Genomic DNA, 18738 nt, shown 5'->3' with positions numbered 1-18738 from the left:
TATTTACTTGCTATATGCAATCCCTCCGCTTCAACAACAGAATTTGGTTTTCTGCTTGAGTTCAGTAATTTTCAGTCTCATCTTTGGGTATTATGGCATTCGCTCTTCACACTTTGGGCGCCAGTTTTACTCCCAAGATACATAGGCAGACTTTTTTACTTGCAGAAAAAAAAACATTCTTTGCAGTGGAATATTTCTTTCACTCCCAGCAGGGTGACTTAACACTCAGCAATTGGCTTTGGGATACCTTTTACACAGTTCAGCAATCCCTTTTCCCCCGGTAGGGCAATTTTACACTCAGCATTTGTTTGCTGAAAATTCCCCTGCTTCAGCACAGTCTTGCATCAATGTTCACACTTTTCTGCATATACTCCATTCACAGCTGGTAGTCCTATGCGGTGTGACAGTCTTTACTTCCAGAATCAGTACCACTCGTGGGTCACCGTCTGTATTCACTGCTTCAGCGCAATTTTTTTAATGAAAACAATAAAGCCTAGCTCCTCTGGAGTGCTAACTCACTTCTTGAACCCTGACTACTGCTGGAAGGCAAAGCCCCTTCATCAACAACCATACTGCATTACACATCATTGTGATAGGCAAGTAAGGTTTACCTGCTTCAGCAGTCTCTCTCTCCTCTTGGGATTGGGGAAAAGAGTCCATCTGTTGTGTTGTGGCTTTCTTCAGTGCAGTGTAGATTTCCTGCCTGGATGTGTATCCCACTTCTGACACCATATGTAGGAGGACATGTGCAGAGGTACACAATGGAGACTGTTTTAAGGTGAAATTAAAACAAGGCTTTATTGTGCCTGTCGCTTTAAACACAGCAAAAATCAACATAAGAGAATAATCCAAACAAAAAAAACTATCTCTGCTTTGGAGACTATCTACATATGTAGCTCAGCCCTCTCTGACTGGGTTGGTTAGCTAAGCTATTTACCAGCCCCAAATCATGGAGACATTTATCAATACACATAGACATAGATAATAGTCTTATACGAAAACTCTTATCTGTTAGCTGGGCGGCTGTAGGGGAAGCTTCTCTGCTCTCTTGGAACCGCACCCTTGTGTGCACAGGAAATGTCCGGCTCCAGGTTAGAATCTTGTCCCCTTTGTCTTGTGGTCAGCTTGTCGCTCAAGACATCTGTCCTTCCTTGGTTCAGCCCAGTTGTGGACTAAGGAATCTCTGCTCTGTCTCCTAGTTCAGCTCAGGTGTGAGCTAAGGAGTCTCACTTTCTGTCTCAAAAGACAGGCTTTTCTAAGCAATCTAATCAGGCAGGTGGTGTTTGTTAATTGACTACCAGCAGTTAACCACCACACTGCTGGATTAGAGGCACATTACCTGAACAGGGATAACTCCCCTGTTACAGGGACTTAAGTCCATGTCTTGCTTTTGGAAGGTAAACCTTCTGATAAAACAGATAAGGAAGGTTAATTTCCATTTGTAACATGCTTCTGTTGTAATAAAAAATGGATTTAGCTTGGAGCTGTACATGATTATGCTGATCCACAGCCTTGGCACTTTCAAAGCTTGTTATTATCTGTGTCAGCAAAGGTACATGATCTTAGTAAAAATATTAGATTTTGAAATGCAAATAAGTATTAAATATAAGATTGGGGAAAAAATCCTTATGCAGTGTCGGCATCAATTTAAAAATTAGTTCAGACTATAAAATGGTTATTAAATACACATTAATAGCCATGTTTATTTCTCAGGGCTAAACCTTCATGATCCTTTTGATCCAAATGGGCCGTAGGTTTCCTTAAGGTTTTGGCGCAGGTTAGTAGATCTAAGCCTACAGCATGTGACTTTTGTTGTTCACATGTATCAGCTTTATTTCTAATTTGCAACATTTGGTCTCCCATCCATTTGCTTCACATATATCTATCCCTAAAAACTTCTCCTAACTTCCAGGCCTGCCCATAACAATAGTAAGCCTGATGCTCCCAATAGTCATCAGTATTGATAGTCTTCTTTGCCCTATGCTATGTGTGTAGCAAAGGAGGGTATATTTCATGGAGGATTACTCCAGTTCTACATTTTACATTAGATACTGAAAGGTATCTGGGTGAGTTAACCAAACCACAAGAACCACTCAAACTAAATCAGGTAAGCAAATGCCTTTGTATGAAGCAAACATTCCAGATACATTTATCTTAAACCAGTTTTCTTGATTTAGAACAGACAATAGAGTGCATGCCCTGATTTTTGGAAAAATGGTGCCATTAAGAAACTGCACATATATGGACATTTCACTTACAACGTAGGTACAAATTTACAAACCAATCCAAATCATTTTTGATAGGTACAGTCTAATATATTTAACTTAAGGACTCAACTATTCTTTGGTAAATTGATAAAGCCAATTAATTTTAAACAGCAGCAGCAGTGCTAAGTCTTAAGGCATGAGCTAACTGGGCCCCACAGCTTTCCAAAGCTCCACAAATACTATGGGGCAAAATGTTATTTTAAATCTGTAGTTCTAACTGAACGCAGCAAACGTTACTTAATTATCGTTTATTTATTTTTTAATATACCTGTAGCCTAACTTTCTACTCAAAGGTAATGTTTCTACTTTTTTTTTATGGAATAGGTAGTTTCATTGATTTGTCAGAAATGCTTCTAAATAATAGCACACACCCAAAAACGTACAGCATGACAAACTGGAATCCACATTAAAATTGCTTTACGAATTTTCCTATTACTAATGGCCACAAGCTGCAAAGGTCAAAGATCTTTGTCAAAGTTGAAACGTATGAAGAATGAGCTTCGCAGTTGCTGCGTCAATCAAAATTAAATGCTCTTTCCTTGATGACAGTCAAATCAGATATACTTCATAAAATGGAAGTTGATGTTATTTGTGAATTTGCAAATAAAACCCCAGAAAGAGTGGGTATACTCCTTGATAAAGGACCCATACGGTCCGAAACGCGTAGGAGCTTTTGTCTCACCCTTTGGGGTCATGTTTTTGAGTGTCGCTGAATAAATAGACTTTATATTTTTACACCACCTGGCTCCATGGCAGTGCACTGTTTTTGCTCTCTTCTTCTCTTGCTGAACTACTACTTACAGATTTGTGCGCCATTTGGATGGACCATGCAGGACTGTGAAAGACAGATGGAGTGGGTAAGATTTATTTATAAATTATTTGTGATTTCTATGGATGAGTACCATTATTAGCACTGTGTTGTCTCCAATGAGGTGTCACTAGAGTGCCCTAGGGCATCATAGTTTGTCACCTTCAGGAGACGGATGTGTTGGTGACTCACATATCACATCTCTCTAGTATACCCAGTCCGTTATTCACTCTGTCCATCAGTCCTGATTTATTATTATGGATATACATGTTGGAAGTTCCACCAACTTTGGAGCACCCACTTCACCCTATACCCCTATATGGTTAATTGCACAGGCAATCAACCAGACTCCACCTGGCTGATTAAGCCTGTGTTAGAAAAAGCCTGTTCTGAGAAACAGGAAGATGATTTCGTTAGCCCACACCTAGGGTTGACCAGAGGAACAGATGTCTTGAGATGCAGAAGGACTGTATGCTGATAGCAAGACAAGGGGACCAGACCTCTATACCTGGTCACAGACATTGCCATAGCACACAAGGTTGCAGACCCAGGAGAGCGGAGAGGCCTTCCCCTACAGCTACAACAAACAGATAAGAGACTTTCATCTTCGACTGTTGTATATCTATATGGAGATATGTTTGGGATTGGTAACTAGCTTAGCTACCCACCTAGTTAGAAAGGGACAGAGTAAAGGTGTACATATTCTCCAAAGTGGAGTAGGCTTTATTTTGTTTATTTTTAGTGTTTTTGCAGTGTTAAAGGAAAAGGCGTAATAAAGCCTCATTTTAGTTTCACTTTAAAACGGTCTCCATTACATACCTCTGTGTTAATGTATATTTTGGTAGGGGTCCTAAGTTTATATGTTTAAGAATATATGCTCCATTTTTGTCAGCTCAGGTACAATGTGTATAGCTGTAGGGAAAAGTATAGGAACTCTGTTTTAACACAGAGAGCAAAAGTCACTTCTAATACAGTTGCTCCTTGCTGAGATCAAGCCCCATATATCCTGTTTGACCAGAATCCTGATATATTCAAACTGTCTTGTCAGCAATGTACGATAGCCACGGCAACTGGGGGTTAGCTGACAGAAAATAGCTTTGTTAAGGATAACTATAGCAACGACAGCTCGGCTGGGGGGTAGCTGAAAGGGATATGGCATTGTTAAGGATAACTATAGCAATAACAGCTGGGCTGGGGGGTAACTGAAAGGAATATGGCATTGTTAAGGACAACTGGCTTCTGTTACGTGTACATGGCACCTCGGCAACCTGAATGAATTGTAACTATGTGACAACACCCCGAAAAAGCTATAAGAACTGATGTATATGCCTATTAAATCAGACCAGTGAGTGAGAACGATACCTTGTGTCCGAATTATTCACTTGTCTCCAGGCGCCTGTCCAGCTATCCTGTCCAGCACATTGAACCTGAAAGGGACCTCCCGGGAGGCAGTCTAGTCCACAGGGTAGACCTGCTACCGTAGGCGGAAAGCAGACCATATTTTCACTCTGTACACGTCTGTTACATTCACGCTGATGGTTCAGAAAACAGTAAAGCTCACAAAAACAGACTTGGTTCCAAAAGTTCCAAAACTATCAAAACACAAAAACTATTTTTATTTTATTTTGCATGCCCAAAGCCAAATTGGTTGCCAAATGAAATCCTCATCGCAGTGCTTAGTCTCTGTTACATTGTCAGGGTGCTGGATTGGTGCAGGCTAGGGGTGAGAAATGCAATGATGGGCGCCAGGAACGTTATACTTTAATAATCACTGTGGATAAAGGCTCAGTCACAACATACTCCACAATATGTACAGTCTCTGATCTCTCTACTTTTTGTACTGTTTTTTTTCCCCCTCTTTCCCAGCTGCCTCTGATTTCAGCCTGCTAGGGAGGTGCAGCGGCTTTACTCATCCTGTGTTACCTAATTGATCCCTTTCCTGTATTGTGTCCTCAGTGCTCCATCCCTGGGGAACCCCTTCAGGGCCTCTCTCTCCTCTCGTACTGTTCTCATTATCCCCATCTCGGGTATTGAATGCTACCTCATGGCCTTCTGGGTTAGAATTAGTTAGGGACCCTGCGGTTAGGCAGATCCTGCTATGCCTTTAGGTTGCAACACGGGGAACCCCTTTTGTGATTAGGCTTCCTCTATGTGAGCCAGGAGAGTAGGGTTGAACCATTTCTATGGACACTACCTGGTAAGGGCACTATCTCTAATTTCAAAACAAGAAAGGGTATACCTGCCCTATTGTAGAATCACTGCAACACTAACCTTTTTTCCACTATACACAATGTGGCCCCTCCGCAGTGACTCCTCAGGGGTCCTGAATTCCAGATCCTTCTCCCTACCTATACAGTATATATCCTACTTGGATGTCATGGTCACCAGGCAGAACTGGTTGGGGCTTATCTTCTAAGGCCATATTAATCCTAGGGGGGAGTGGGGGGGGGGGGGATTACACTTAGTACAGAACATAAATCAGATTTCAAGCTACAGAACTGTAACTAAGCAATGATGTTGGCATTTACGTCATTTTTTCGAACTGGAGTTTCCATTTGATCTACAAACAGAATTTGGTAGAGAAGTTTTGCTACAAAGGTTATTCTCAAAACTGTATATTTTGTCAAGATTACATATTACCATTTTGCTACAAGTTGTTCTTACTGTATCTTCTAATGGGGATAATGCCAAGTAACTAGGCTACATGTGGTATAACTCCCTGGATAACGGAAATAGAATATGATTTGATCTACAGACTTTCATTCAGTGGAAAATCATACTTATCTCTACAGAGACATACTAACTTGGTAACGTGATTATAGTTCCTTATTATGTTAAGCGATGGCTTCCCCTAGTGGCATGTTGATCTACATAGAAGATAAGTAAAATAGACTGTTTTACTGGCCCAGCCACCAGGGAAGTTGTGCAATACAAATAGCTAATGCAACACATTTATAAAAACTTGTGAATACAAAAAGTGAAGTTGTTATCAGCTATATAGATAGATGTGAAACATCAGAAACTGTTTCAGAGATTGCCTGGAAAGCACTGATTTCTCCAGTGCAAAACAATTCCACTTTCTAGAGAAAAGTGGAAAAAAACCAATGGCTGAACATGTACTAAAAATGAGACTTTAAGTGTATACTGTATGCTGGACTATTGTAATGGAAGCCTTTACACTGCCTAAAATGTAAAGACCGGGGACGCGCACGCGACATCAGAGCGAATGGGAGTGTTTTAAACCAGTTCCGTGAACTCGGCTACAGAAATAACTAAAAAAAAACTCCAAAACTGAAATCAACTCTCTGTGAGGATTCGCCATTCTGGTGGCTGGAATCCACCTCTCCATCTTACCCCCTCAACCTCGACTGACACTCAGGATGCGCGATATCACGGCGGCCCCGTTACAGGCGCACGATCGGTCTGTCCCTCCGCGGGTTCCGCCTCCAGCCTCCGCCTTCAGTCTCCATACCCACTCGCTGGCAGGCATCACAGGACCGGCAGAAATCTGCCACAGCTCTGGATGCCCCCGGCCAGTAGTAATGCTGCAACAGCTGGGCTCTCGTCCGAGTGACCCCCTGATGCCCCGCTAGTGGAATAGAGTGGGCTACCCTCAACAACTGCTGCCTATACTCCGTGGGTACCACTAGCTGTCGCTTACCGGTCCAGACGTCATCTAACCCTGTAGACCCTTGCTCTCTATACAGGAGCCCGCGGTGCCACAAGAAGTAATCAGACCCATCACCTGGCTTAGACTCGGACGCCCAAAGTTTCATGCCCTCCAAGCTGGGGTCTGATCGCACCGCTTCCCTAAACTGGGTATCTAACTCTGGCCACCCGCTTGTCAAGGCAGTGGGACCGGGAAAAGGTAATGGGAACAGTAAGTCAGGGTCAGTGGACGACTTAGTCTGGCTTACCTGTCTGGTCTCCGCAGAGATCCCGGGAACTGTAGGTCCCAAATGCAGGGGGACAGGGGATGATTCCGCTGCGATCTTGGCTGACTGGCTCCAGGTGATCGCTGCAACAGGGGCCAGCTCGGCTGTAAACATGCAGGTAACATGCCCCAGGTCATTGCCAAGTAGGACCGCAGCATCTAACCCGGGCAATACACCCACCTCCCTTATGCCACGTCCAGCACCCCAATCCAAAAAGACCCAGACAACCTGGAGTGACCACGGTCCTCCATCTGGTATGGTCAATTTGTGACGGGAGCTTTGTGACAGGCTATAATAATACACCAAATATACCTGGGTTGAACTGGACGAGGCTTAGATATGATAAAATATAATTTATTCCTTGAAAAAGTGAACACAACAAGATAGTACAAATAACAACAAAATATAGCACTTACTTCAGATGGAATGATGAAACAGTCATAATTCTGGACTGGCAGTTCATACAGCAATCTTCAAAAATCACCAAGACACGAAAGACATGAAGGACATTGAGTAAGGGGTGACTCTGACTTATGTACCATTTCAACCCTTTACTCTTAACCCGAGGCGCCGAGTTGGCTAGAAAAATCTCTTTTAAGTAGATTTTGGCTTCCCTTGTAAGTGTGAAGTACCACACTTAAAAACACTCAGCTCCTCTTGTTCCCGGCCCTGGTATAAACAATCAGGGCAGTTAACTTTTGATCACTTTGGCTCAAAGGACTATGCTAATTCTTCAGGATGCTCTTCCTGCCCTATTAGCATAGCAGATGGGGTCTGCATTTTCAGAGCAGATCCAAAATCCCATATACACTTTAATATTTTCACATATTAATAAGTTCTGTTCTGGTGGGTCCAGTGAGTCAAAATCTGCCAGTTATTAAAGCCTACAGTGACCCTACATATTGGCCAAATTTAAACTCTCTAGGACCTCCAGAACCGGAGATACAGAAATGCACTTTAATACATTTTTTAAAATACAGGATTCGTCCCTTTAAAAATGAATCTCTGCTTTTCACTCTTTCCCCATTGAAATCAACGGGGTCCGCCGTCATAGCGTTGAATGGCGGGCTCTGCCGTTGCCATCAATGGGATTTCCCACCATAGGCTTTCAATGGGGAAACGCCGCCATTGAAACCTATGGGAAAAACACAAACCTTTACATTCGTCCACACTCCGTCTGGTTGGTCGGAGGGGGCTGGGAAGGGTCATGCATTAAAGCCGGAACCTTGGCTACATGCCACCCAAATCCCATCCCCCTGGTCATTCCAGAACCGGAGATATGGACTTACATTTTTCATCATTTTACACTTAGTCGTTTTTACGCCACGCGGCTTTTCCCCATTGGAATCAATGGCTGGCGCCGCCATAGACAATGCATGGCGCACGCCACCATTATATTCAATGGGACCTCCGCTCCGCCATTGAAGTCAATGGCGCGACCCTCCTTCTCCGCTCGACCCCTTACGGGGGTCTCTCATTCCTGGACCCGGTGTGGATCGTGTGTGGGGGTTCCTAGGAGCTAGGGGCAAAAATAACTTTATTCCCAGGGGCCCTAGAACCTAAGATTCCCACGCCAATTGTCTTTGTACTTGACCGAAGTGATTAAACTCTTTTCAAAGACATTGTATCCGCTTTTGCGGTCTGCGGTTTGGATGGCTGCCAACCTGTTCCTCGAGGCCGGCGTTGAGGAATCTCCATTGAAGTCAATGAGCCCATTGACTTACAATGGGAAACCGCCGCTCCTCCTCTCGGACGCCACCTGCTGGTCGTCGCTGGAAATGAGGTCCAAAACCGCTACTTCTGCCATTAGAACGCATGGAGGCTCAATGGCGACCTATGGACGGCAGCAAAATGGAGCCTGAAAAGGCGGGAAAAGGGAACAAAGGGCTATAATCACTAAATTAACATTAACCCCTTCCCTCCCGCATCAACCCTAGTGTATGTGTAAGCGCAAACACCAGGATAACACAATAAAGTTACACAGGGGAATAAACATTTGGATATTGAAGCAAGGTAAAAACACATTACTGGACCTCAGTCCAGTTAACCCCTTGCTTCCCAAATGAGAGTAGGGGGTGGCCAAATGGGGTGTAACCCCTTTAATCCCGGGCCAAACCCCCTCTATCATGACACACTTGCATCCCAGTGCCCGGGAACAAATCCTCTGGCCGCACCATATCAGGGCGTACCAGGGTAATGGTGGCAACGGAGTCCAGCAAGTCGTCTGCTTGCCGGTCCCTGATAGTCACCTTCCGCAGATGCTTCTGCCGGACATCGTTGCGCTGCATCCCGACTGGTGCAACCTGATGTCCTCCGGTCTCCGCTTCTGGTTCTGAGGTGGCAAATGCAGGTTCTCCCGTGGACGTCCCTCTGTGGGTTGATTCCACGGCTGTGCTTGGCTCCTCTGTGTGTGCCAATCGCACATGGGCGACCGACCTCGCAGCTTGTGATCGTTGCCCCTGATGAGGTCCCCCGGACCAGGACCGGTCTGACCTGAGGTGACCAACTTTGTTACAAGAAAAACACAGCCTTTCGTGTCTAAACTCTGCAGCTTTGGGTGCGTTGCCTTCCGCTGCAGGCTTGTGGGTCCACTGAGGGGTGAGTTTGGCTCCATTGGCTGGGCTGGCCACATCTTTGGGAGACGCTTTCTTGTTCATTAAAGTCCTGCTGGTCACACACTCATCCGCCATCCTCGCAGCATCCACATGGGTCTTAGGTTTACGGTCAAAGACCCATGCCCTTGCGTCACTGCTGCAGCAGTTGCTCTTGAAAGACCAAGTCCAGTAACGTATGAAACTTGGTAACTCCACAATCCTCCACCGACTGGGTCAAGCTGACTTACATCGTTGAAGTATCTGGCGACTCTGCCGCAGCTTTTCCAGGAGCGATTGCACGTCCTCCACGGTGTGTCGAGTGAGGCTATCCGCCCACACGCCGGCTGGCGTGTGCAACCCCCCACTTATGGAGAAGTCCCGGTGCAGTGGCAGTTTACAGCTGTAGAGAGGGGATACTCTCAAATATATCCACCGCTTGCCTGTATCATCTATCTGCACCTCTACACCATCTGGAGCCATTTCCTGATCTTCCAACAGGCTTGGTTTTTATATCCTTTTTTGTTATTAGTAGGCGCCACAGATACATATTTTTCTTCTCTATACAATGTATCATTGCTTGCCGGGATTGGTAACCGCAGAAGCACTTCACCAATTGACCTTAATTGGTTAACAAGACCGCAGGAAACATTGTTGCACTCCGCCACTTCAACTAGACCGCGAGCCACTTATCTACTTGAGTTTGTGGTTAAGACTTCCCCGGAGAGTTTGCGGTTTAGGAGGTGATACAGAGCTTTAATGTAGCTGCTTACCACAGACACGCTTATTCAATTAACGCTTTGTACAGCGCTAGGAGCTCCCCCTTGTGTAGCGGACACATTTTACACATACATCAATAGGACGGCAGCTAGTTCCTGAGCTGCAGAACTAACACTTCATTTTCACAGTATAACCCAGGGGACATCACAGTTGATATATAGGGGAAACATGGCATTGTGGTGATCATACAATTAACCCCTTCATCCCCAACCGGGTTTAGGGATAACCAGCCGGGCATAATACATTTATTATTGGCCTGGTTAACCCCTTCACCACCACAGTGGGAGGATAAGCCTCTTACCAACCTACAACCCCTAAAGTTCCAAGAGGTACATGTAAGCAGGGGCCCTTTGTGGCAGTCCCTAAGTCTGGTTGGTTTCGGTTGAGGGTCCTCTGTGCCAAGAAATAGAGGTCTGGTTCCTAAGGTCTTGTTATCAGCACTGCCTTGTGCTCAAGACATCATCTCCTTTAGCATCAAAGTTGTAACTGTGCTCACGAGTCTCTCTCTTTAACGGGTGCTCGCCACATGCAGGACAGAACCACAACGCTGAGGTGGAGATTAGAACACACCAAAGCTCAGCCGTGAGACTGCTTCCGGTGTGCAGTTCTGTAGTCATGTAGCCGGGTCAGGATAGGAGACGTAGGATTAGTGTTGATACACGCCATGGTCAAGGGTTGCAGATGTAGAATAGTCATTGTGCACAGCCGAGGTTGAGGTATGGAGAAGATGGTAGTCCAGGTATGAAGCAGAGGTCGTGGATAAGAGAAGGTGGGAGTCCAGGTACAAATCGGAGGTCGACAATACTAGGAGACAAGACAAGCCAAGCAGAATTGCACAAGGTAAAGCATGACATGGTAAGCGGGGTGCGTGTGGATAGCCCTCAGGCATAGACTACTATGCTCAGCCGATTTGGAACAAGGATCGTGAGCACATAAAAGGACTGTTAGCCAATGAGAAGAAAGGCACAGGCTGAACCGAATGATTGCCTCTTGATTGAAGACCCAATCCACGATGAGTTGCACGGCTGTAGATGCTGATTGCCATCAGACCCCTGGATAGTCATGGGGCGGAGTTTAGCACTGCATTTGAATTAGTAATTATCCTGCAGTCAGTGTCAACTCCTTCGCCTGACAACGATCCTGTCAGCGCAAGGTGCGTCACTGGGGGTATCACGAGACACGTCATGGAGGAGGGGTCTAAGCCTGATCTTACACTCATGCAGTTTCCAGCAGGAGGCTTTTTAACCTGTGGCTCCCTGCTGGATTATTTAGACCACTGTTACATTGCTATTTTATGACAATGTGTATATAATACTGTTGATGTATTTGGTGGTACTCCCCTCCCTTTTTATTTTCTGTATCACCTCCAAGTTTTTTGAAAAACAAGTACAAAATAAGTATTAAAAAAAAAAAAAAAAAATGTCATGGCCAACATCAACGAATGATACGGTCATTACATTACGGTCTCATTCTTAAAATAAAAACACTTTAAGGCATTCTCTGTACGGTTAAAAAGCAGTTATATGTTACTGTTTATCATGTGCCCTGCATGCCTTTATACCCCAGATCACAGGGGGTTATGGTAAGTGCATCTGCAAGGGATCATGGTAAATGTATATCAGATGTATAGTATCGGCTAACAGAGCTACCCATATGCTTCATTAAAGAGGTGTGATTTAAGATGAGCCTTAGAGGTGGTGAGAGAGGATGCTAGTCGGCTTTTGAAGGAAAGGGCATTCCAGAGGTGTGGGACAGTGAGTAGGAAAGGTTTTAGGTGGGAGAGGGCTCTAGATACAAAAGGGATAAACAGAAGAGAAGAATGGGCAGGGATTCAAAATATACATGACAAGAAATAATAAATACTAAGCCATCATTTATTAATAACTGTGTCAATTCCCGCATCGCAATTTTGGCAATTATTACTGCAATTTTGATGCAGAACAACTTAACATTGCGGTAATAACGCTCATACTTTGTTTTTGCAGGTGCGATATTAACTTTACTTTAACGGAGTTTGATTTATCCGGTCCTATATGTCTTGCTAGTTGGCTCCTGCTACCGCCAAGCCCTCTGCAGTTCTGCATGACATATTCATCCTATACAAGGTAGTCTCCTCTCCTCCTCCGGGGGTTTATCGGTGCACAGGCCCCGAAGGTGGTTTCTGTGTTATTTCTAATCTTGTTATTCAGCAGCCACATGAGAATGGCAGCATATTCTGGGTTGTTGCATGGAGGAGCGGTAGCAGGAGCACAATCTTTCCACGCTGTGCCCCCCTGTCTCCAACAATAAAACCCTATATTCAGCCCCTGGACATACAAAGTGTAATTGAAACCACAAATAGGGGGACAGACAGTAGGATGGGGAGCTACTCAGCTCTGCTACCAATAAGAGTCGGTTCAATAAAGGGAGAAAGTAATTAAGATTAATGATAGCCAGCAAAATTGAGATAATCTGCACCATAATCTGCCCTTATAGAAGACTGTTAAGGGTGCCTGTGGGTTGCAGGTAAAATCAAAATGTGGGTACTTTTTTCAGGGTACGGTTTATCAGTGAGCTGACCTGCGAGCAGCTGTTAACCTACTTTTATACCCTTTTTATACCCTTCAATCCTGACCTGAATTATACACAGGGCCGCCAACAAGGGGGGAGAGCCGGGACAAGTATTATGAGCCTGATGGCTGCGGGGGGCCAAGCAGGCCTGGCTGGCGCTGCAAGTTGGGCTCGACCTCTGGCCGGGGCCTGGCTGCTCGTCCTCTCACTGCCAGGCCCGGCTTTCCACAGCTGCTGTCCTAGCTCACTGACACCCAACACTCTCACACACCGAGCTTCTGATGTCAGCGCGCCGGCATCAGAAGCTCTGCGTGGGAAAGTGTAAGTGTCAATGAGGGAGGACCGCAGCGGGGAGAGCCGGGCCAAGGTAGGTATGTTTGTATGTATTTGGGGGTGTTTTTTTGTTGTTGTATGTATATTTAGAGGTGTTTTGGGGGGTGTGGGGTTGTATGTAATTGGGGGTGGTGTGGGTTTGTATTTATTTGGAGGGTGGGCAGTTTCTATGTATTTGGGGGGGGGGTTCATATGTATTTTCTGGGTGGGGCAGTGGTGGGATTCTGCCGGTTCGTACCAGTTTGTGCGAACCTGTTACTAAAATGTCACAAGTTTGACGAACCGGTGCTTAATTCTCTCACCTGTCCGGGCAGCGGGCTGCGTCTATCAGCAACTCCCGGCATCTTTTCCCTGCATACCTTATAATACGGCCGTGTGACGTCAAATGGCGCTGCGTTGCCATGCCAATGGTAACGCCAAGTGACGTAACCGCATCACCTGATGCCCCATTGCTATAGCAACAAGAAACTACGTGTCATCATGACGTTACGCGATGTCGTGTTGTCATGGAAACGTGGCGGCATGTGACGCCGTGCAGCCATATTGAAAAGATTTGCAGGGGAAACATGCGATGCCGGAGCATGCTGGGAGACGCCGCCCGCTGCCCGGACAAGTGAGAGGGAGATCTGGGGGAGATGTGAGGGGGAGATCCATCTGGGGGAGATGTGATGGGAACTGGGAGAAATGTGAGGGGGAAATGTGAGGGGGAGATGTGAAGGGGATATCTGAGGGCAAGATGTGAGGGGTAGATCTGGGTGAGATGGGAGGGAGAGATCTGAGGGAGATGGGAGGGAGAGATCTGGGGGAGAGATCTGGGGGAGATGTGAGGTAGAGATCTGAGGGAGATTTGAGGGAGAGATCTGGGGGAGATGTGAGGGAGAGATCTGAGGGAGATGTGAGGGAGAGATCTGAGGGAGATGTGAGGGAGAGATCTGAGGGAGATGTGAGGGAGAGATCTGAGGGAGATGTGAGGGAGAGATCTGAGGGAGATGTGAGGGAGAGATCTGGGGGAGATGTGAGGGAGAGATCTGGGGGAGATGTGAGGGAGAGATCTGAGGGAGATGTGAGGGAGAGATCTGGGGGAGATGTGAGGGAGAGATCTGAGGGAGATGTGAGGGAGAGATCTGAGGGAGATGTGAGGGAGAGATCTGAGGGAGATGTGAGGGAGAGATCTGGGGGAGATGTGAGGTAGAGATCTGAGGGAGATGTGAGGGAGAGATCTGAGGGAGATGGGAGGGAGAGATCTGGGGGAGAGATCTGGGGGAGATGTGAGGGAGAGATCTGAGGGAGATGTGAGGGAGAGAACTGAGGGAGATGTGAGGTAGAGATCTGAGGGAGATGTGAGGGAGAGATCTGAGGGAGATGGGAGGGAGAGATCTGGGGGAGATGTGAGGGAGAGATCTGAGGGAGATGTGAGGGAGAGATCTGGGGGAGATGTGAGGGAGAGATCTGAGGGAGATGTGAGGGAGAGATCTGGGGGAGATGTGAGGGAGAGATCTGAGGGAGATGTGAGGGAGAGATCTGAGGGAGATGTGAGGGAGAGATCTGAGGGAGATGTGAGGGAGAGATCTGGGGGAGATGTGAGGTAGAGATCTGAGGGAGATGTGAGGGAGAGATCTGGGGGAGATGTGAGGATGCTGAGGGGGATTGGGGCAGATCTAAGGATGATGAGGGGGACTGGAGGAGATCTGATGATGATGAGGGGGAGAAGCTTATGATGATGATGGAGAGAATCTGATGGTGATTTTTCTCTATGAAAGGGCGGTAAGGTGAGAGAGAACCGGTTGCTAAAATGTTTGAATCCCACCACTGGGGTGGTTGTATTTAGGGGGTGGGGTTTTTGTTGTATGTATTTGAGGGGTGGGGGGGTTGTAAGGATTTGGAGGGTGTTTTTTTTTGTACAGTATGTATTTGGGGTGTAGTTTTTTGTATGCATTTCGGTGGTGTTTTTTTTTGTATGTATTTGGGGGGTGAGGGGGTTTGTATGTATTTGGGGGTGGGTATTTTGTATATGTATTTGGGGGTGGGGGTTGCATGTATTTGGGGGATTTGTATGTATTTGTGCGGTGGGATTTTTTGTATTTGGGGGGTGTGGTTTGTGTGTATTTAGGGGGTAGTTTTTGTATGTATTTGGGGTGGTTTTTTTTGCATGTATTTGGGAGGTGAGGGTTTTATTTTGTATGTATTTTGGGGGGGGGCTTTTTGTGTGTATTTATTGGGGGTGGGGGTTGTATGTATTTGGGAGGTGGTGGGTTGTATGTATTTGGGGGGTGGGATTTGTTGCATATGTATTTGGGGGTGAAGTTTATTTTGTGTGTATTTGGGGATGTTTTTTTGTGTATGTATAGTGCAGTTTCCCCCACCCTATGGGACATGTGGCGGCTATTGAGTGTGTGGTGCTTTACCTGTGGCTCACAAGAGGCCTGAACCTCCACTGCTGGGAGCCCGGGGTGTACCTGATCCATCTGGTGACAGGGCCTCCACCTGTGAGGGATCCTGACAGTGCCGGATAACCCCTTCACAGGACCCAATGCAATAAGATCACACCATGTATATACTGTAATAACAAGTTAACTAACATGCAATGGGCAACACAATACACATAGAACTCAGGCCACACACGGCCTTACCCACACACACTATACCACTGTCCATCCACCTAGTCCACACCCCGGTGATAGTGTCCCCCAATATACAGAGGTGCCCAAGGCACCTAACTAACCTGGTGTCTATAGGAGCCAACCCATCCGGAAGTGTGTGACAGCTCTGCCCACAATACGTGTTACAGTTGGTGCACTTGTAGATGGGGAATACCTGCAGGGTGCTCCAACACCCGGTAGCGCCGACAGAATGGTAACAGGGATCCGCTGATCCAGCGACATTGTCCGCGATGACGTCCACCTCCACATGGGGTGGTATCCAGCTGGAGGGTCCCATCTTAATAGTCTTTGTATGCAGTGGTGGTCTGGTCCCAGACCACAGGCCGCATCTGCTGCGCGGCATCCTTTGCTGTGTCCTTGAGACTTAATCAGTACAGGGGCAAGGTCCCTATCTAGAGGGGGAGTCCCTGTAGTAACCACAACCTACAGGGGAGTTGGGGCCTAGCTTGGGCCTAATATGGGGTCTCTGGCCTAGTACAGGGGCCTGCTGACACCCTGCACCTGCACCCTTTCCCTTCTGTGTCCCAGCTCCGACTGGAGTGGCTTGCAGCGCGCCAAATGTATCAATTCCAGTCCTCCGTGAATCCTGCAGCCCTGTTGCCTGTATCTCCCCATCTGACTAGTAGCCCCTGGGACTGCTGGAGATTGTAGTTCCCCTGCGGAGATGAACTGTAATGGCTATCCTACTGCACATGCACACCGCGCTGGTAATGGCCGCCGCAACTCTGTCCACTCTGTGCATGCGCAGGATCTCACGCATGAGCAGGATCTCACGCATGCGTGGCTGCGCGCAAGACGGCGGCACTCTGTCCCTCCGTCCACCGTGGGACACCAGCGATGCGGTCGCCTACCTACCAGCCCGCAACTACCCCCGCAGCTATCGGATGTAAGGGGCCATAAGGGGAAGCCCAGAGGGGGACATGGCCACATATATATTTGGGGGGTTAGGGGTTGTATGTATTTGGCGGGTGGGGGGGTTTGTATGTATTTGTGGGGTGGTTTTTTTTGCATGTATTTGGGGGGTGTTTTTTTTGTATGTGTAGCCCCTTTTCCCCGTGACTATGGAAACTATGCAGGCTGCTGTACCTGCTGGCTTACAGAAGGCCTAAACCTCCACTTCTGGGAGCCTTGGTAATCTCTCTCGCTCTTTGGTGCAGTGCCTCCACCTATGGGGATCTCAGCAGCGCAGGATGATTCCACATAGGACCCAATAAACACCATACACTGGGTATAATATAATTTTTTTACTAACAGTACTACAAGCAGCACACCTACAATACAATATCCCCACACACAATGTCCAACACAGCATTCACCACCCCGGTGTCCACAGAGCCAAGCCCACCCAAAGTGTGAAGTAGCGCTACCCACAGTGTGTTTGGCCGTTGGTGCACTTGTAGATACCTCCCTGGGCACTCCTGTAGCCAGGTACCACTGAACAACAAAGGATCCGTCTGATCCCATGTCGGAGGTCTCTATGAAGCTGCTTCTCTTGGTGCGTCCGGTCCACCTTTGAGGGAGCTCCCGCTGGATTGTGTCCCTGTGAATGTCTATTGGAATGCCTGTAGTCTGGTCCCAGACTGAAGGCCGCGCACACCGCGTGGCGTTCGTCTGACGGTGATACTCAATACCACTATCAGCACCCGTATAGTGACTACAGGGAGCGTCCCTATATGGGGGGCCTTCCCTACAACATGAAAGTGGCTTTAGGCCTATCTGGGAATCTGGCCTAGTCCGGGACACCCAGGTACTACCTTCTCCCTTGCGGTCCTGGCTCCTACTACCTCCACGCGTCGTTTCGCGCCAACCCTAACTGTCTCCTGCTTCCCTGCAGCTCCCTAAGGCTCCTGGGACTTGAAGTCCCTTGCGGAGCCTTTCTTAAGATGGCCACGCAAGTCCTATGTCCTGCGCATGCGCACCGAATTCCATTGCGCACGCCCAACATCAAAATGGCCGCCGCAACTCATCGGCTCTCTGCGCATGCGCGAGACTGCTACAGCGCATGCACAAACCACCAACATGGCTCCCTGCTCCGATCGCTGCAGCTGTCCCACACCCTTTCGCACCCGGCCCCGAGGTAAGGGAGCTTGGCTACATATGTATTTGGGGGGTGGGGTTTTTGTATATGTATTTGGGGGTGTTTTATTTTGTATGTATTGGGTTGGGGGTGTTTTTTGTGTATGTACTGTATTGAGGGTGGGGTTGTATGTATTTGGGGTGGGGTTTTTTGTATGTATTTGGTGGGTGGGATTTTTTGTATATGTATTTGGGGGTGGGGTTTATTTTGTATGTATTTGGGGGGTTGGATGTATTTGGCGTGTGGGGGGGGGGGTTGTATGTATTTGTGGGGTGATATTTTCAAATGTATTTGGGGGTGATTTGTGTATTTTGTGGGGGGGGGGAGAGAGAATCAGTGGGAGGAGGGGGATAATTTACGTGGAGAGGGGATGTAAGAGAGGGGGTGAAGGGGTAACAGTGAGACGGGGGGAAATAGAGAAGGATCGTGAGGTGTGAAATGGGGGAAGACCGCCAACACGTGGGGGGCCCGGTCATAACTTTAGTCCGGGGCCCTGGCAAATCTGTCTGCGGCCATGATTACACAAGGTCAGGATGACAGGATTTCTACTTTCGCATGACTGTGCCACTGAGACATAGGGGCTTTTTAAATAAACTCTGAAAAAGGCCAATCTGAAAACTCCCATTGACTTGAAAGGGAATTTTTGGCCGCTCATGATACAATAGGCCTAAATCAGACTGTTATTGCATGTGATTCCTGTTTCTAGGCAGCAGGGGGAGCTGCAGTTTCATTGATGA

The sequence above is a fragment of the Ascaphus truei genome, chromosome 3 (genome assembly GCF_040206685.1).
Source record: "Ascaphus truei isolate aAscTru1 chromosome 3, aAscTru1.hap1, whole genome shotgun sequence".
In the NCBI taxonomy this organism is placed as follows: Eukaryota; Metazoa; Chordata; class Amphibia; order Anura; family Ascaphidae; genus Ascaphus; species Ascaphus truei.
Note: the sequence above shows the minus strand (reverse complement) of the source record.